The sequence below is a fragment of the Hibiscus syriacus genome, unplaced genomic scaffold (assembly GCF_006381635.1).
Source record: "Hibiscus syriacus cultivar Baekdansim isolate YM2019G1 unplaced genomic scaffold, ASM638163v2 tig00111662_pilon, whole genome shotgun sequence".
In the NCBI taxonomy this organism is placed as follows: Eukaryota; Viridiplantae; Streptophyta; class Magnoliopsida; order Malvales; family Malvaceae; genus Hibiscus; species Hibiscus syriacus.
This window is the reverse complement of record NW_024063150.1, coordinates 1,494,239-1,516,128: the sequence shown is the minus strand read 5'-3', so window position 1 is coordinate 1,516,128 and position 21,890 is coordinate 1,494,239.

The window sequence follows — 21,890 nt, the reverse complement described above, 5'->3', positions numbered from 1 at the left end:
TATGACCCGGAGGCTTGTTGAGGAACCTTTGTTTGCGTTAGTACCGAAAATCGAGTAATTTTTTCTCCAAAGAATACATGCTCAAAGAATTCAAAGAGCTATGTACGGAGTAAGAAATCAAGGTAATCAACATGTTGAGGACCTAGAAAATCCTGATATTGTAGTAAATCCTAATGAAAGAATTGTTGATCATCCACGTGATATCAGAGATCATCTAAATCCAAATTTGGATGATTTAAATGCTAGTATTGTAGCTCCCGAGACTCAGGCAGCCCACTTCAAACTTTAGCCAATTATGTTCAATATGTTGAACTTGATATGACAATTTAGAGGCATACCGAATGAAGATGCAAGGCAGCACATTGGAGCTTTCTTGGAAGTTTGTGACTCCTTTCGACAACAAGGAGTACATGAAGATGTATTGAACCTCAAACTATTCCCTTACTTCTTGTGTGGTCGAGCTAGAGTATGATTAAGTGGTGTTCTATCCCGTTTAATAGAAACGTGGGCAAACTTATGTAAGATTTTCTTGTTACATTACAACACATCCAACATGAACACTCAACTAAGGAATGACATAGCTTTCTTCTGCCAAGCTGATGATGAGTCCATGTATGAGTGTTGAGACATATATAAGGGGTTACTTTGCAAATATACTAATCATGGGTTTCATGATTGGACACAAGTGGTGATGTTTTATAATCGTGTTAATGCTCCTACAAGAATGATGCTTGATGCTTCATCAAATGGCACTTTGCTGGACAAGTCACCCGAAGAGGCCTTCGATATCTTGGATAGAATCACAAATATCGATTATCAATTATCTTCTGCGAGACTAAAAAAAAGGAGACCTCAAGGAACTTTTGAATTAGATACTAAGGATTTTATTTCAACTCAGTTGTCACCATTACCAATATACTGAAGAATTTTCAACGCACAAATGAAGTAAAGGAGGTCAAGGTAGCAAGTTTTTCTTGTGTTCTATATCGTGGTAACCATCATGTAAGTGAGTGCCCCGAAAAATACGAGTCTACTAGTTATGCGGGGAATTTTAATCGATACAACAACAATCCATATTCAAACACTTACAATCTAAGATGACGCTAACATCCTAACTTCTGATAGGGAAATAAAGGGGCTAATAGTATAAGTAGTTCAAATCAACATTAGACCATGACTGAACCCCCAGGTTTCCAACAAAATATGCCATGGCAAAATGTCAACAAAGGGTCAACATCCTCTTTGAACACAAATTCCTTGGAAACAACTATTCATGACTTTATAGTCACTACAAGAGCATTAATACAAGACCATATTGTGTCTATAAAGAATCATAGAGCCTTGTTGCAAATTTAAATAACATCATTGAGGGCCTTGGAGACTCAAGTGGGTTATATTGCGTAAACATTGCATGTGCGTCCTTAAGGAAGTTTGCCTAGTGACACTGAAGTCACTAGGAAAAGATCAGTGTAATGCTTTTACTTTGAGGAGTATAATGCAAATCAACAAAGGATATAAGTTTGAGAAAGTAGCATAGAAGATTCAACCACCAATTTTGTCCAAAAAACACATGAGTTATATATTGATGAGGTTCATGATCGAGACAATAATAAAGGATAAACGAGTAAATCTATTGATAAAGGATAGAAAGATGCTACAGTAGAAGAACATACTCCATCTGTTATGGACGAAGTTAAACCCCTACCACCATTCCTTCAACGATTAAAGAAGCAAAATCAAGAGCTTTAATTCAAGAAATTCATTGATATTCTTGACCAACTATTTATTAATGTCCTTTTTCTTGAGGCTATTGAGCAAATGCCTACGTACGCAAAGTTTTTAAATGCCATTGTCACAAAAAAAAGAAGATGGAGCGATATGAAACTGTTGCTACAACAAATGAGTGTTGTTTTATGCTAAGCAAGTTTCCACCAAAGTAAAAAGACCCTGGTAGTTTCATAATTCTTTGTACACTCGGTGATACCTATGTGGGAAAATCTTTGTGTGATCTAGGGTCAAGTGTGAACATGATGCCTAAGTCTGTATTTTTAAGCTAAGGATGAGAAAAGCACGACCAACCATTGTTATCTTACAATTAGCTGATCAGTCGCATGTTCGTCCTGAAGGAATGATCGAAGATGTATTGGTAAGGTGGATAAATTTGTTTTCTAACTAACTTTCTTATTCTTGATTATGAAGCATATGTTAATACACCCATCATATTGGGACGACCATTTTTAGTCACTGACCAAATTCTAATTAATTGTGAGGAAGGTGAATTCACCATTCGATTTGCTGACCAGAGTATCACCATTAATGTGTTTAACACTCTCAAGTATATGTATAATCATCAAGAGTGTCAATATGCTCTTGACATGGAGGAAATTGTGGAAGAAGGATCAAAAGATTCTACTGCAACAAATTCTTGTAGATTGAGGATTATGGTGAAAAAATCTCGAGGACTTTTCTTTGGAGGTACAACAGTCTACCCTGCTTACAACAAAATCAGGTGTGTATTTTGAACCTTTGGATTTCACTAAGTTTACCCCCCATAACCATCCCTTGAGCATGCTCCAACTTTGGAATTAAAGCATTTTCCATCTCATCTTAAGTATGCATATTTGGGTAGTAATGAAACATTACCCATAATTATTTCATCGAGTCTTAAGCCTGAACAGGAACGTAGCTTGATTAATTTTCTAGCCCAATATAAGTGAGCTTTAGGTTGGACCATGACTGACTTGAAGGGGATAAGTCCCACTATTTGTATGCATATGATTATGCTGGAATAATGCCACATCAATTCTATTGAGCCACAAAGGAGGATAAATCCTGTCATGAAGAAGGTAGTGATGAAGAAGATCATCAAGTGGCTCGATCCTGGAGTTATTTACCCTATATCTAACAGTTCACGGGTTAGTCTGGTACAATGTGTTACCAAGAAATATGGCTCGATTGTAGTAAGAAATGAAGACAATGAGCTTTTACCTACAAGAATTGTTACGAGATAGATTATATGCATGGATTATCGCAAGATTAAAAAAGCTACAAATAATGATCATTTTCCTCTCTCATTCATCAATCAAATACTGGATTAGTTAGCGGGGAAATATTTTTATTGCTTCCTCGATGGCTACTCAAGGTATAACCAGATTGCTATAATACCAGAAGACCAAGAGAATATCACATTTACTTGTCCTTATAGAACATATGCATTTCGAAGAATGACCTTTGGTTCGTACAACGCTCTACCTACTTTTTAAAGATGTATGTTGGTAATATTTTCTGATATGGTGGAGAACTTTTTAAAAATTTTCATGGATGACTTTTTCGTATCCGAAGATGACTTTGATTTGTGTTTGTGTAACCTAAAAAAAGTTCTAAAGAGATGTGAAAAGGTAGATTGGGTTCTCAATTGGGAGAAATGTCACTTTAAGGACATAAGAGATTATTTTAGGCCATAAAATCTCCAAGAAGGGGATAGAGGTAGACAAGTCGAAGGTTGAAGTGTTAGAAAAATTGTTTCCCCTTACTACACTAAAAGACATTCGGTGTTTCTTAGTATATACAGAGTTTTATAGACGATTTATAAAAGACTTCTCTAAGATGTCCAAGACTTTATGTTTGCTACTAGAGCAAAATCAAGCCTTCATTATGAATGATGATTGCTATAGTTCATTTAAGGAACTCAATGAGAGACTCATCACAACCCCTATTATTATTTCACCTAATTAGACCCTATCTTTCAAGCTTATGTGTGATGCAAATTATTACGCAGTGGGAGCAGTGCTTTGCCAGCGTTAAGGTAATATTTTCCATGTTATCTATTATTCTAGCCGCACTTTAAATGAGGCACAAATCAATTACAAAATCATTGAAAAAGAGTTACTTGAGGTGGTATTTCCCTTTGATAAGTTTAGGTCATACTTGATAGGAACTAAGGTTATTGTTCATACTGATCATTCAACCATAAATTATCTAGTGACTAAAAAGGATGCAAAACCTACACTTATTAGGTGGATGCTTCTTTTACAAGAGTTTGATTTAAAGGTGAAAGATAGGAAGGGCATTGAAAATCAAGTAATTGATCACCTTTATATGTTAGAGAATGAGATCCATAGCAATAATACCCTTGAAATTAAGGAAGAGTTCCTTGATGAGAAAATATTAATTGCTACAATAATTATATGGTATGTTGATATTGTTAATTTTTTCTTTAGTGGTATTTTGCCTCCTGATTTGAACAACCAGGGTAAAGAAGAAGTTCAAGCATGATGTACGCTTCTATTTTTGGGATGAATTGTATTTGTTCAAGTAGTGTGTTGGCCAAATGAATTGAAGGTGTGTCCCCGAGGAAGAGCTACTAGAGATCCTTTTTCACTGCCACACAACACCATGTGGAGGATATTTCGGAGGTACGAGGACTGCAGCAAAAGTCCTTCAATCGAGATTCTATTGGTCCTCTCTATTCAAAGATGTACAAGAATTTTATAAGGCTTATGACAAGTGTCAACGCACAAGGAATATCTCTAGGCGACATAAAATTCCATTACAAAATATTCTAGAGGTTAAGCTTTTCGATGTTTGGGGTATAGACTTTATGAGCTCATTCCATTCTTTTGGAGACTTTATGAGCCAATATCTACTCCAAGGAATGATGCCAAGATATTGTTAAAATTCCTTCATAAGCATATGTTTACAAGGTTTGGAGTTCCCAGAGCCATCATAAGTGATGAAAGAACCCACTTGGATAACAAGTTGATTGCCAAGGCATTACAGAGGTAAGAGTAAGGCACAAGATTGATACAATATATCATCCTCAGGTTAAGGTCTCCAATCATGAGATAAAGCAGATATTGGAGAAGGTTGTGAATCCAAAGAGGAAATATTGGTCTCCAAAGCTTGATGAAGCATCATGGGCCTATCGAACAACCTTCAAGACACCCATTGGAATATCCCCTTTTAAGTTAGTCTATGGGAAATCATGTCACCTCCCAATAGAGCTCGAGCATAAAGCATTTTAGGAAATTAAAAAGTTAAATATGGATGCTCAGTTGGTTGGAGAAACAAGGTTCTAGAGTTGAATGAAATGGAAGAGTTTAGGGCTCAAGCTTATGATAATGCTAGGTTGTATAAGGAGAAAATAAGGAAGTGGCATGACAAGCATCTTTTGCCACGATATTTTTGCGAAGGTCAATAAGTACTACTCTACAACTCTAGGCTAAAGCTATTCCCTGTGAAACTCAAGTCAAGGTGGTCAGGCCCATTCCAACTTCACAAGGTCTACCCTCATGGAGAAATTGACATAAAAAATATGTAGGATGGTATGGACTTCAAGGTCAATGGTAAAAGACTGAAGGCTTACAATGGTGCCCATATTCTGTGTGATAAATCTTTTTTTCTTCTCCAAGATGCATGAGAGTTTGATTCCTTTCAACTCTTATTTTCCTTTTTCCATAGCATATTTCTATTTTTAGTATAGCTTAGTACATAAATAAATATTTGTTATTGCCTTTGTCTTTTAGTTATTTATTTCACTTGTGTTTTTTTAGTGTCTCATGTCAATCCTTTTTGTTCAGAGACAGATAGAGGCTTGGCTTGTGGACAGAGGGACTTTCCAAATTGATTTTAGAGTTTTTTCTTTACCCTAATGGAATCAATAAAATACAAATAACTTTTTCCTTGACTTTAGAGCGACTTGAAGATTAGAAAAAAGGGGGAAACTTTTGGCTTTTCACTTTTCAAAACCTCACCAAATATTTAAAACCTATTTCTTTATTATTTTCTCTCTCCCATTTATACATTGCATTTAAAAACCATCACATCTCAACTCTTCCCCAAAAATCTCTTCTCATCACCCTCATTATTACCCCGCCACTTTTTTCAGTTTTCTCCTTATAACTTCTTGTCTTCAACCTCTCTTCATTTTCCCTCGTATGAATACCTTCTTTTTTCCTTTCTTGTTTTTCTCTCTTCACCACATCAAAACCCTAACTCGTAAATACCTCATTTTTCTTTTTGATTCTCTCTTCCACAATGCCTCAATGTCAGAATATTATTGGTAGATCTTGTGCTCCTTAAACCCTAAGAATCGAAAAGTTCCTTGACAAGAGAGCGCCCTTAAGGTTCAAAAACTTTAAAGATATGAAAGTTTTGCTAGAACAAGAGATGATCTTCTCCTTGGGTGAAGAGCATGGTTTCGATGAAAAAGTGATGGAGGTTATCTCCAACCAAAATTGGGAAAGTTTTGTTTTTCATCCTGGTTTGATCTCTGTCACATTGGTAAGAGAGTTCTACACCCATCTAACGAGTCTCACACAGTCTAGTATAGTGGTAAGGGGTGTAAACATCAAGTTCACATTGTAGAAATCAATAAATTCTATGAATTAAAAGAAGTTATTGACATTCATACTTTCTTTGCTGATAATGTTACACTCCAAACTCACCAAGAACTCTTGAATGACATTTTTTGCAGGAACTAAGTGGATCGTCTCCCCTGTAACGAACAAGATAACGGTGGAAAGATACAACCTCAAGCCTGAAGCCAAACTATAGAACCACTTTTTAAAGACTCGACTAATGCCAACTTCCTATCATACCATAGTCTCGCTGAAGAGGACGATGCTTCTCCACTCTATTATCAATGGCCGATTCATTGATGTGGAAAAAATCATTATAGATGAGGTTTATGGCAGTTTGAAGAGGAATTCAAACCCTCTAGTTTTTCCTAATCTAATCAATGATTTTTGTAGATAGAAGCATGTCTATGAGGATATCACGAATGAAACCCATGTTGGCTAGGAAGTCTTAACCCAAAAAAAAAAATCCCAGGCTTGAGAAGATTCAACCAAGATGCTCCGACTGAAAAATTGGATGGTGGAACCAAAACTTTTATTGCACCAAGATTGGCCTCAGTGGTTGCATCTACTCGTAGAACAAATGAGGAGTTGAATGAGATCAATCGCATACTCCAGACCTTCTTCACCTATGTGAAGCAACATGATGAGGTTCTAAACAATTATTTTTAAGAGATGATACCTCATGCCTCTGATGACTTCCCTCTGTTCCTAGAATCATTGTTGGTACCACCGAGAATACCCCACACTTTTACGAATATCCTAGCCCCTTAGTAGGAAACCACTCAAGTTGCAATTCCACCTGAATCCCCTCTTACCCAACCCCACCAGGAAAAAAACAAGGGTAAAGCCCTCATGCAGTCTTCTCCTAAGCCTTCCACTGAATAAGAGCCCATAACTATTGAGAGTGACGATGATGACAATGACAATCTTCTTAAGAATTTTGTGTCACCGTCGCAACCGACATCTACACTGACAACCAAATGTCTATTGAAGCGTACTATTGGTCGAATTTGGAACTCCCCTATTGAAGGCAATGTTGTTTCGGATGATGATTGAGTTCCCCCACTAACTGAACCAGAGCCACCCATAGTAGTACTTCAGAAGATACGAGTCAAGCACATGGCCACGAAGATTCCAACACCAGCAAAGTAAAGCATTCTCTTTTCCATTAAATTTAACGTAGTTAATTTATATAATGTTTCTTTTTATGCATTGAAGACAATGTTCCCTTCAAGTATGGGGGAGGAAGTGTTAGTAGATAGACATTTGCATTTGATAGGTGTTAGCAGAACATTTGTTATGACATTAATTAACTTTTAATTTATTTTTTTAATAAATTAATGATGCCTGATGATAATAATTTTTCATGGTTGTGATTGATTGAATGTAAATGACTATTGAGCTTGATAGAACCAACTTTAGGTTTTGATTCTTCATGATTTATTTGGACACGAGTGTATCTATCTATACTTAAGAAACTTAGAAATTTTTTATGAAAATACTTTTGCATGTGACAACATATTTTGTTAATTAATGAATTAAATTGTTGAAACTCCCTTATGTTATGAATTGTGTTGAATTACGAATAAATGCTTCAATATAACTGTAGAAGGACATTCTTCTATGTCACAACATTTCCTGGATACCACATTTCAATAAATGGCAGCTGGATGCATATGAGTGAGTGAAAGTAGTCACGACATTACTCTACCTGACTAGCACGGGGATGGAATGTTTGCTCTAGTTTATCTAGAGTGTGGGATAGTGGTTGTAATAGGCCGACTCCACTTGTAGTAGTAGTTTAAATTTTTTTAATTACATTGAGTTGAACTTGAATTAAATGGGAGCAACTATACACTTAATGGGAAAAGAATTGATGAAGAAAAACAGAGGACTAACTTAGAATTTTTCTAATCTAGCTAAGCATAGATTTGATGTTGATAAATGTAATTAAATGGTTTTGGTATAACAGATGACTAAATTGAAAATTTTATAAAATTAATATTTTATTTTATTTAAAAATTTTAAGTTTGTAAAAAATAAGTTTTAATGTTCAAAATGTCAAAAATAAATTAAAAGTGTTTATGAATTTTATAAAGGTTTTAAAATACTTTTTAAGTAGTTTTTGGGCCTGGTTTCGAAACCTCTTTCAAAGGTTTCGAAACCCCTAAGGTAGTAGCCAAAAATTCCATAAAGGTTTCGAAAACCCCTCTATAAGTTTCGAAACCCCTGCTACAACGGTCAAATTTTTTTAAGGAAGGTCTCGAAACAGCTCCAAATTCCCTCCAATAACCCAAGACGTCTAGAAATCAACGAGGGCATATAAAAGGGGTCTTCAAAGAGTAAAAAAATAAGAAAGCTATTCCAACAATCAAAGAGCATTTAGAGCCAAATTTGTAATCCATTTTGTCTTTCTTACATAAAACACTATTCCATTCATTGTATTCTTCATCCTCACTGTTCTTGGGTCTGTGAGAGTTTTAATTTGCAAACATTTTATCTTGTGAGGATGTTCAAAAGTTTGTTTCTTTTTAGGAAGGGTTGTGCACTTGAGACTTTGGGGTATAAGTCTAAGTGTGTTGTAAGGTTACACCTTGTCCTAAAAGGTTTGAACAAATTAGTGGATTTGTTGAAATCCTTAGTGTGGAAGCCAAGGTAGTGGATTTAGACTTCATTGAAGAAGTTGAAGCACTCTAAAATTGCTTGTGTCAATTTTTATTTTCTTGCAAAAAAGCTTCCATCATTTTTCAAATTGTCAATTCACTCCCTCTTGGCCATTGCATTGATTAGTTTGACTCAACAATTGATATTAGAGCTAGTCTCATTGGAAGGTTTTACAACCTCTTAAGGAGATCCTAAAAGAGTCAAGACATCTTTCAAGTCATCCATGGCCTCTACATTAAGTTTCGACAACATCAAGATTCACAATCTATCAACAAGCCTCCTTTATTCAATGGATCCAACTATGCTTATTGGAAGAATAGGATGATGAATTCATCCAAGCTAGTTATTTGGAAGCTTGGAGTATTATCTTGAGTGGACATAATACTCCAACTAGACCAATGACGAAATGGAGTGAATAAGAGAGAAGATTGTTCCAACTCAATGAAGATGTAATGCACATTCTTTTTGTGCACTTGGTCCTGATAAATATGGGAGAGTTTCATCTTGTTCCAATGCCAAGGAAATTTAGGAAAAACTTGAAGTTACTCATGAAGGAATTAACGAGGTAAGAGAAACTAAGATTAGTTTTCTCAATCATAATTATGAAAACTAAAAGATGAGGATGGATGAGGATATTAAGAGCATGACCAATCGATTTTCGATAATTATAAATGGTCTCAAAGGATTTGGAGAAATCATTCCTAATGAGAAGCTTATTAGGAAGATGATCTATTGTCTTCCTAAGTCATGGAAATCCAAGAAAACTGCCATTGTTGAAGCAAAGAATCTAAAGACTCTCAATCTAGATGAGCTCATTGGATCTTTGCTTACTCATGAGATGATGGTGAAGAAAGAAGAATAACAAGAGAAGAAATATAAGGAAATAATGAAGTTGAAAAAAAGAAAAAAAGTTGGGGTTGCTCTCAAGTTTACAAAAGAAGAGAGTAACTCAAATGAAGATGACAAAGATGAAGAAATAACATTGTTTGCCAAAAGATTTAAAATGGTCATGAGGTCCAACAAAGGAAGGAGATTCCAAAAGAACGAGGGCTTTAAAAATTAATCTAAGGAGAAAGATCCTATTGTTTGTTATGAGAACAAAAACCTCGGGCATGTATAGTTTGAATGCCCACAATTGAAGAAGAATAAGAGATCATCCAAGAAGAAACACAAGGCACATATAGTTATATGGAGTGATGATGAGTCTCCCAATGATGAAGAGGAAGAAGTAGCCAACTTGTGTCTCATGGCTATTGAGGATGATTCTAAGGTAACCTCTAATTCATTTATTTCAATTGATTATTCTTTTTATGAATTACAAGAGATTTATGATGAATTAGCCTTAGAATATGAGAATATGATTTCAAAGTGTAAGAAAAATATTTCAAAATTGAAAGATGAAAATGTTCTCCTTTCTAAGACTAATCTTGAACTTGAAAGTAAAGTCAAAGATATGCAAGTCAAATTTGAAGAGTTTGAAAAGAAAAATCAAGACTTGCATAACTTACTTTCATAGGTTCATGATGATCATCAAAAGAAACTTGATGATCTTAAAGCTTTTTTTAACCATGTTGGGGTAAAAACGATTTGAAAAAGGTGAAAAATCAAAGCCCAACTATGTTAAAAATAACTTTAATTATTACAAGCATAAATGTCCCCAAAAACCTCTTATAGAAAAATTATTAGAAGCATATGGATCCCCAAAGGAATCATTTCTAGTAATAATAAGGATATCCTTGAAAAATGGATACCAAAGAGGACAAGATTATTGGAAATTAATATCAATGGACCCAAAAGAATTTGGTACAAAAATAAAAAACTTAATATACATTTATATGTGGAGCATTGCTATAAGTCACAAACCAACATTTCAAATTCATGGTACCTTGATAGTAGATGCTCAAGACACATGATTGGTGATAAGAGCTAGTTCTTGGAGCTTAAAGCTAAAAGTGGAGGAGTAGTAACCTTTGGTGACAACTCAAAAGGCCACATTGAATGAATTGGTTCTATTGGTAACAAATCTTCCATACTTATTGAAAATGTTTTGTATGTTAATGGGTTAAATCATAATCTACTTAGTATTAGTCAATTATGTGATAAGGGATACAATGTCTTATTTAAGTCTAGTGGTTGCAAAATTTTTGACATTGCATCTAATAAGATTATGCTTGTTGGTCATAGAATAGGAAATATATACATGGTGCATCTAGATAATATTGATATTTCAAATTTTTGTTTGGTTGTTAAGGATGAGCATGATTGTTGGTTATGGCATAAGAAACTTGGACATGCTAGCATGAGTGTTTTACAAAAACTTGTTCAAGGAAATCTAGTAAGAGGTTTGCCTAAGATAAAATTTGTGATGCATATGCTAAGGGAAAAACAAAATAAATTCTTTTAAACCTATTAATGATGTATCATCTAGTAAAGTATTATAATTGATCCATATATATCTTTTTGGCACTATTAGAACTACTAGCTTGGATGGAAAACAATATGCTTTTATACTTGTTGATGACTATTCTAGATATACTTGGGTTCTTTTCTTAAGTACAAAAGATGAAGCTTTAGAAAATTTTATCATTTTCTCTAAAATTAACCAAAATGAAAAAGGTTACTCAATTTCAAGTGGTAGGAGTAACCATGGAACCGAATTTGAAAATCTTGGTTTTGGTGAATTTTGTAATTCTAATGGAATTAGGCATAATTTTTCAGCCCCTAGAACCCCTTAACAAAATGGAGTTGTTGAGAGGAAAAATAAAACTTTAGAAGAAATGACTAGGATCATGCTTTGTGAAAACAATTTGCCAAAGTATTTTTAGGCGAAAGCCACAAATACAGCTTGTTATGTGATTAATAGAGTAATGATTAGGTCTATTTTAAAGAACACTTCATATGAACTTTTCAAAAATATAAAGCCTAACATTAGCTATTTCCATCCTTTTGGATACAAATGTTTTGTTTTAAAAAATGAAAAATATAATCTTGGAAAATTTGATGTAAAAAGTGATGAAAGTGTTTTTCTTGGTTATTTTTCAAATTCTAAAGCTTATCGGGTCTTCAATAAAAGAACTATAGTGGTAGAAGAGTCCATACATGTGGTTTTCGATGATAATTCCCTTCCGAGGAAGGATTCTTGTGTTGATGATGATGTAGGTATCTTAAATTCAAATGAAGCATCATTGAAAGAAACAAAGAACAAGGAAACCCAAGATGCCCTCAAGAATCTAACTCTAGAGGAAAGGGAGGTCTCATACCCAAGGAAGTACAACAATGTCAAAGGTGGTGAAATTTTGGGTGATCCATCCAAAGGGGTAACCACTTGATATTCTCTTAATAATGTGTGTAATTATGTTACATTTATCTCATACTTAGAGCCTAAGAATGTTAAATAAGCATTGAATGATGAACATTGAATTATGGTTGTGCAAGAAGAGTTAAAACAATTTGAGAGAAGTAAAGTATGGAAATTAGTTGAAAGGCCTAGTAATAAGTCTACTATATGTACAAAATGCGTTTATAGAAACAAACTAGATGAGAGTGGTAACATAGTGAGAAATAAAGCTAGACTAGTTGCTCAAGGTTACACTCAAGAAGATGAAATTGATTTTGATGAGACATATGCTCCTGTAGCTAGAATGGAAGCTATTAGATTATTACTTGCTTTTGCATGTTTTAATAATTTTAAGCTTTATCAAATGAATGTCAAAAGGACTTTTCCAAATGGCTTTATTAATGAAGAAGTGTATGTTGAACAAACTCTCGGTTTTAAAGATTTAAATTTTCTAAACCATGTTTTCAAACTTTCAAAAGCTTTATATGGTTTAAAACAAGCTCCTAGATATTGTTATGAAAGATTATCAAATATTTTAATCGAAAAAGGTTTTTCTAAAGGGAAGGTTGATACTACACTTTTCATTAAAAGAAAAAGAATGACATGTTAATAGTACAAATTTATGTTGATGATATTATATTTTGTGCTACTAATGATCTTCTTTGTCAAGAATTCTCTAAGTTGATGCAAGGTGAATTTAAGATGAGCATGATGGAGGAGCTCTCATTTTTCTTGGGACTCCAAATCAAATAAATGAAGTATGACATCTTTATCAGTCAAGCTAAGTACATAAGGGACATGCTCAAGAAGTTTGGCTTGGAGAATGTGAAACCTCAAGACATTCCATGAGCACTTCAAAAAAGCTTGACAAAGATGACGAAGGTAAATGTGTAGATGTTAAATTATATAGGTTAATGATTGGTTTTTTGTTTTATCTTACCGCAAGTAGATCAGATATCATGTTTAGTGTTTGCTTGTGTAATAGATATCAATCTTTTCCTAAGGAATCTCATTGACACTTCTAGTTTAGGACTTTGGTATCCTAGATACTCAAACTTTAGCTTGAATGCCTTCTCGGATGAGGATTTTGGAGGTTTCAAATTGGATAGAAAAAACACCTCTGGACATGTCAATTCCTAGAAAATATGTTAATTTCATGGTTTTCTAATAAACAAAATATTGTTGCATTATCAACCACCGAGGCAGAATACATTTTGGCCGGTAGTTGTTGTGAACAAGTTTTATGGATGAAACAACAACTTTTAGACTATGGAATTGATATTGGTATCATTTTAATTAAGTGTGATAATACTAGTACAATTTATCTCACTAAAAATCACATCCAACACTCTAGAACTAAACACATTGAAATTAGGCATCATTTTATTAGAGATCATGTCCTTAAGGAAGATGTAGTTCTATAATATGTTGATACTTTGCATTAAATAACTGGTATTTTTACCAAGCCTTTAGATAAAGAAATATTCTGGACACTTAGGAGAGAGTGATGAATTTATAACATTCCCTAAGTCTTAGTATAAAATTTTGAATTTTTATGTTCTCAATTGAATTATTGGCTTAAAATTGATTATTATACATGTTTGAGTGATTTTCTATGGTTATACAATGCATAAATTAAGGGGGAGATATACATGTCATTTGATGAACTTTTGGACTATTTTTTTAACAGTTTAAAATTCATCAAGTATGCCTAAAACCAAATTTGTCATAATTGTTTTAAATTTTTTTAATTCATGCCCTACATATTTAATCATATTTTAGAATGATTCTAAAGTCCTTATAATAATCATGCATGATAGATTCTTATTCTGGATGAAATTCTTACTCAAATTTAATCAACTTTAGCCTTTTAGACCAGAGGTTTCGAATTCCCTAATTGTGGTTTCAAAACCATTTGGGCAAAATGCTTTTTGGACCAAAGGTTTCGAAACCTCTTCATAATGGTTTTGCTACCACTTGAACAGAAAGAAATTTCGAGGCATTGGTTTCGAAACCCCTCATTAAAAATCATAGGTTTCTATTTTAAAACTCCAAATTATTTTTTTCTCTACTCACACTCAAACAATCGAAACCCCTACTCTCACTAAATCATTCGACTCTCTTCTCACCGCCATTGATCTTTAGCTCGAACCAGTTCTCCAACGTCGTCACTTTATATGGTCCTCTCATTTACCTTTCTTTCTTCATCTTTTGATCATTTTAAAACCATTTTTCTCTTAAACCTAAGCATTTTCTTTTTCACACATTTTCATTATTCTTCAAACCTTTTTTAAAATTTTGTTACTGAAGTGTTTTTAAATCATATTGAACTTGTTCTTTGCATCAAATTTCAAACTTTATTAAAGATTTTTTGAAAAAATGTTTTAATTAGGGTTTTAAACTTTTTTGAGTGCATAAATTGACTTTAATTTTTGCAATTGGGTTGTTATTTAGAATCATATATATATATATATATATATATATATATATATATATATATATATTGTTGCAGGAGGTTTACCCACTCATCTATTTTTGCTAAAATCCCAACACTCAATCTTGCCCACTAAGTGTTTGTGAAAAGTCCTAAACGAAATTATTTAAAAAATGGCTCCTAAACGTCCTAGGTCTAGCCTTTCTTTGGGTCAATCTTCAAATCCTCCATCTTTTAAAAGCATTTTTTTCCAAATCCCGAAGCTCTTGCGCCTTACCATGAACATTTTATCACTCGATCCATCCGCTCCGAATGTAATTTTGATTTTAATTTTTTGAGTTCGGGATAATATAAATTTAGTTTTTATCGTACTCTTCTTGATTGGAAATGGATTCCATTCTCCTCGGTTGAGCCATTTTATCGCCCTCAACTTGTCTGAGCATTATATTGCAATACTACTTTTTGTAGGGAATTTTGTTTTAATAAAATCTTTGACATTAAGTCCTTTCTTATGGGTGTAGATCTTAAACTATCTCCGCAATCTATTACAAAAGATTTAGGAATTCCTTTTAGTGACTGTAACACCCATCTCCCATATATCTTACCTTATACGAGCTACATATGTCACATCACTTTTTAAAATAGTTCCTCATTAGAAAACCAATACAATTTTGTTGTTTTTATAAAACATTTTAATTTACTAATAATAAATCGTGCATTAAACTTAAATAGACAAATAAAAAGAGATGTTCAACACTTCACCGTTTTACAGAAGTTTACATCAAAAGCTTTTCAGAGCATTTTTACCAAACCTATTACATGCCAACTAAAATACATCAAAAGTAGACAAATATGTCATATTATTACTGATGAGGTGATTCCATCTTGGATGTACAATGATCTCCTAACTCAGATTGTATTCAACCTACGCGTGGAATAAACACACGTTAAGAATTACTTAGTGAGGCATACTTAATCATAAGCAACTTATAAACATACATATAGTGTAATAATTCTAATATCGAACGACTCTTTACAATTTATTATAAACCTTATAACTTTGCACCATTAGTGCTAATATGGTAATTTACCAATGTTCTATTCATGTTCATTTATTAGAATGCATAAGTAGTGCATATACGATAATTCATCAACTCATGATGAATTCCGTGGGTTGCACACATAGTGCATGTACGGTTATTCATCAACTCATGATGAATTCCATGGATTTGCATACATAGTGCAGTACGGTTATTCATCAACTCATGATGAAGTCCGTGGACTTGCACACATAGTGCCTGTACGATTATTCATCAACTCATGATGAATTCCGTGGATTTTCACACATAGTGCCTGTACGATTATTCATCAACTCATGATGAATTCCGTAGATTTGCACAATTAGTGCTTGTACAGTTATTCATCAATTCATGATGAATTTCATGGAATTGCACACATAGTGCTTGTAGTACACTTAGTAATGATATACCATTGCAACATATGTTTTTAACAAAATTTATTTATAATTCTTAATGAACATGATAAATGCACTCACCTGGCTTTCCTTGCTATTGTATCCAAAATGCAAAGTTGATTACTTCGATATTTTGCCCTTGCCCTTAGTTTTACTTGTATCGGGAGCTTGGTTTCGATCTACTCAAGCATTCATTAAAATAGGTACCATACCCAATGTTAGTATATTTCCTAACCATTATACTTAAACAATACTCAAAAGGACAAATCATTAACTTTCTATAACAATATCAGTCTATTTTTAACATTTCTGGCTCAATAGTATCGATACCCCTACCATGGTATCGATACTACTATGCTATGGTACCGATACTTTATTTTGGTACCGATACTATTTTGCATTTTGTTTTGAATGGTATCAATACCTTCCCTTCGGTATCGATACTCACCCTTCGGTATCGATACTGATTGAATCAATACTGATACTACCTAGCAGATTTATCCCATTTTAGCCTAAAGTATCGGTACTATTCTATCAATACCGATACTCGAGCCCATAATTTCCAGTTTTCAACCCAATTATCACCCCAAATGGGATCAAATTTCGTTATATTTACACTCTACAATACTATTAACCTTTTCTTTAACTATCCATACTAACATTTCTCATTTAGCTTCTTAAAACATCTAACATCTTCCAATAACATTCAATTCTAAGAATCACACCATTTTTCCTAATATGTTCTAAATCCTACACAATGCTTCCAATCTCTCATTTACCTCTTTGACAAGTCAAATCTACCAGTAAACATCAACAAACACTCATATATTAACATATCATTCAAAACATCATTTTCTCTAATATCTAATATCTCATCCATAACTTAGTTTTGATCCCATTTAATCATTCCTTAAGCTTCTAGTATACTCAATGCTTCAAAACCAACCAAAAACGAAGGAATAAACTAGTAAATTGAAAACTCACCTTTAAGATATGGAGGAGAGCTTAACCACGTGAAAGAAGAAGAAAAAGGAAATAACTTTTGGTATCTACTTTCCTCTTTTCCCCTAGCTTTTAAACCTTACTAATAATGAATTTTAAATTCATTTTCCTTTAAAGGACCAAAATGCCTTCTTAATCATCCATTGTTACAATTTAGTCCAAACCACTAATCCAAATCATTATCATCTCTTATCAATTAATCAAATAGATTCTCAAATTTTAAATTCTTTCAATAAAGTCCCTAATTCAAAATTTGGGGCATTACAATTCTCCCCCTAAGAATTTTTGTCTTCGAATTTAAAGAAGTACCTGAAACGAAAAGATATGGAAACTGCTTTTTCATATCCTCCTTTTTTCCCAGGTAGCCTCTCATACCTTATGATTCTGCCAAAGCACTTTAACCAACATAATCATTTTTTTATGCAATTCATTGGTTTCCTTAGCCAAGATCCCCACTGTTTACTCCTCATAAGTTAAATCTGGCCGGACCTCTAATTCTTCAGGCATGATAATATGAGATAGATCCGATATGTACCTTCTAAGCATCAATACGTGGAAAACATTGTGGATCTTATCCAAATTTGGAGGCAAAGCTAACTGATAAACAATGGGTCTGACCCTTTTTAAAATCTCATATGCTCCAATAAATCTCATACTCAACTATTTTGCCCAAAATGCAATACCTTCTTCCAAGCGATACCTTCAGAAATACCTTGTCTCTCACTTGAAATTCGATTTCTTTTCTTTTCAAATCAACATAAGACTTCTGGCGATCTGAGGTTATCTTTAGATTGCTCTAGATAATTTTTAATTTTTCTTCCATATCTTTCATCAAATCCGGCCCAACCAAGTCTCTATCTTTCAGTTCAAACCAATTTAAAGCTGTTCTATATTTTCTCCCATACAAAGCTTCATACAGAGCCATCTTAATGCTTGATTGATAACTATTGTTATACACAAATTCTGCAGGCAAATACTTTTCCCATGATCCCTTAAATTCAATCACAATGCCCTTAGCATAACCTCTAATATCTGAATAGCTCGCTCTGATTGCCCATTTGTTTACAGATGAAAAATTGTACTAAAGTTCAATCGAGTACACAATGTCTCATGCAAGGACTTCCAAAATTTCGAGGTAAACCTAGAGTCTCGATCGGACACTATCGATATTGGCACTCCGTGCACTCTAACTATCTCTTTTATATACAGCTCCACATACGTATCCATAGAATAATCTACTGGAACTGGAATAAAATGAGTCATCTTGGTCAATCTATCTACTATTACCCAAATCAAGTCTTTTTTCCCGATGATAACGGTAACCCCGAAACAAAATCCATCGTGACTCATGCCCACTTCTATTCATGAATGGATATTGGTTGCGGTAATCGGAAGGCACTTGATGTTCAGCTTTTACTTGCTGACATGCCAAACATTTGGCAACAAACTCTGTTACAGCTCTTTTCATATCAGACCACCAATAACGACTCTTTAAGTCTTGATACATCTTATTCCCGCCTGGGTGCATAGTCAAAAGACTATAATGTGCTTCGCAAAGAATAACCTTCCTCAAGTCATCATCATCGGGAATGCAAAGTATTCCTCGATAATATAAACATCCATTATCCCTTATTTCGAAATCTTTGGTCTCTTCTTTTTCAACTTGCGGCAATCTTATCAAACATTTCTTATCTCGACCTTGCAGCTTTTTTACCTGATCCAAAAATATCGGCTTTAAATTTATTTTAGCAATCAAAGGCCCGTCTTCTTTTAGAAACATTCGTACATTTAAAGCTTTTAAAGCTGCAAAAATCTTTCGACTGAGCGCATCCGCTACCACATTAGTTTTTCTCGGATGAAAGTTAATAACTAAATCATAATCTTTTAAAAGCTTAATTCATCTTCTCTGTCTCAAATTCAGCTCTTTCTGAGTCAGCAAGTATTTTAAACTCTTGTGATCGTGCACAAATGGCAACAATCACCGTACATATAATGGCGCCAGATTTTTTAAAGCAAACACCACTGCGACCAATTCTAAATCATACGTCGGGTAATTTCTCTCATGATTCTTCAACTGTCTTGAAGCATAAGCCACAACTTTACCCTCTTGCATCAGCACACATCCCAATCCATTATGGGATGCATCATTGAAAACAACATAATTCTTACCCGACTCAGGTTACACAAGAACGGGAGCCTCTGTTACTATTCTATTTAGCATATCAAAAGTATTTGGTATCTATCACCTTTGAGCTATGGAATAGAGCTTAACCACGTGAAAGAATAAGTAAAAGGAAATAGCTTTTGGTATCTACTTTCCTCTTTTACCCTAACTTTAAAACCTTACTAATAATAAATTTTAAATTCATTTTCCTTTAAAGGACCAAAATTCTCTCTTAATCATCCATTGTTACAATTTAGTCCAAACTATTAGTCCAAATCATTCTCATTTTTATCAATTAATCAAATATATTCTCAAATTTTAAATTCTTTCAATAAAGTCCCTAATTCAATATTTGGGGCATTACAGTGACCCTTTAAATGAAAATCAGAAAGTTCCATTTGAAAAAATTCTTAATGCTAATCCTACTCATCTTGAGTTTGAGGAATGTGTTTTACAACTCTTTATCACTTGGTTCCTCCGTCCTTCGGATGGTCGCACCACTTGTATATGTTTCTTAGATTTTTTGTGGCTTTATCATTTTCGCACCAAGGAATGTCCTAATATTGCACAATTTATCTTTCTTGAATTGGTGCACACTATCTCTAAGGGCTCAAAGTCCACTTTTTCTTTGCCTTACGTTTTTTTAGCCATATTTTTTGTGTCCACTCCATCAATACCTCTTTTGATTCTCATGTGCCCTTTTCGAGCCCACTCGATTATACCTCTGTTAAGAAAACGGGGTTCAAATTTGAAAATGGGAATTGGCTTAAAAATCTTGAAGGTGCTCCTCTGGTTGATGATTTGGCTGCTCATGACGAGGATGCTCCCACCAATTACGATCCTTCTTGCCCTCTTGTCACTTTGGACTCTCTATATGACCTCATGTCCATTCATCATGATCTTGTCGATCGTCATTTTGATGCCATGAAAACTAATGTTTCTGAATTGAGAGCTAGCCTTGATGATTTGAGAGCTAGTTTTCATGCTTTGGATGCTCGCTTTTCCGGGTCGTCTCATTCTTTGGGTCCTTCCTCCTCTCATCTGGACATTGAGGATTGATCATTTGCATTATTTATTGGAATTTTAGGATGCTTTCATATTACATGATATGATGGATATTTTGTTGAATATTTTGTTGGATATTTGCTATTACTTGCTAAATACATTTCATTGATAAATTTAGTGATTATTGATTATCTTAATATTTGTTGGATATTTGTTATTTTTCTCTAATATTAGCTTCTTTCTTGTAGTTAATTGATTTTGATCTAACAAAAATGAGGAAAAATTCTAGTAAAAATTTGTTTTATAAATTTCCAAAATTTTCATTTTTGAAAATTCAATCTTAAATTCCTTTTCAAATGGGGAGAAAAATGAAAAAAGTTTACTTATAAAATTTTGATCTCTTCAAAATTTATTTTTAACAAATTTTACAAAGTTGTTTTGTTATATCAAAAAGGAGGAGATTGATAAATGTAATTAAATAATTTTGATATAACAAAGGACTAAATTAAAAAAAATTAAAGGTAATATTTTATTCGATTCAAGAATTTTAAGTTTGTAAAAATAAGTTTTAATGTTCAAAATGTCAAAAATAAATTAAAAGTGTTTATGAATTTTATAAAGGTTTTGAAATACTTTTTAAGCAGTTTTTTGTGCCTGATTTTGAAAACCTTTTCAGAGATTTCGAAACCCCTAAGGAAATAGCCAAAAATTCCATAAAGGTTTTGAAGCCCCCCCTCTATAGGTTTCAAAAACCCTGCTGTAACGGTCAAAATTTTTTGAAGGAAGGTTTCAAAACCCCTCCTATAGGTTTCAATAATAAAAGAGCATTTAGAGCCAAACTTGTAATCTAGTTTGTCTTTCTTACATAGAACACTATTCCATTAATTGTATTCTTCATCATAAGTGTTCTTGGGTGTGTGAGAGTTTCAATTTGCAAACATTTTATCTTGTGAGGATATTCAAAAGTTTGTTTCTTTGTAATTTCTTCTTAGGAAGGGTTGTGCACTTGAGACTTTGGAGTATAAGTATAAGTGTGTTGTAAGGTTACACCTTGTCCTAAAAGGTTATAACAAATTAGTAGATTTGTTGAAATCCTTAGTGTGAAAGCTAAGATAGTGGATGTAGACTTCATTGAAGAAGTTGAACCACACTAAAATTGTTTGTGTCACTTTTTCATTTTCTTGCAAAAAAGCTTCCATCATTTTTCAAATTGCCAATTCACTCCCCTCTTGGCCATTACATTGATTAGTTTGACTCAATAGAAACACTCAAGCACGCATATATGCAAAGGATTTTGACCTAAGGGAACGATCTTGATACCTTAACATGTCTAGCTTGTTAAAGCCATAATAGTTCCGAAGGATGAAATTTAAACCACACAAACTGACTTTGCTTGAACTTTGCCAAAACATTTTTTTTCTATTAATCACTATCCATTGCTTAGCTTAAGT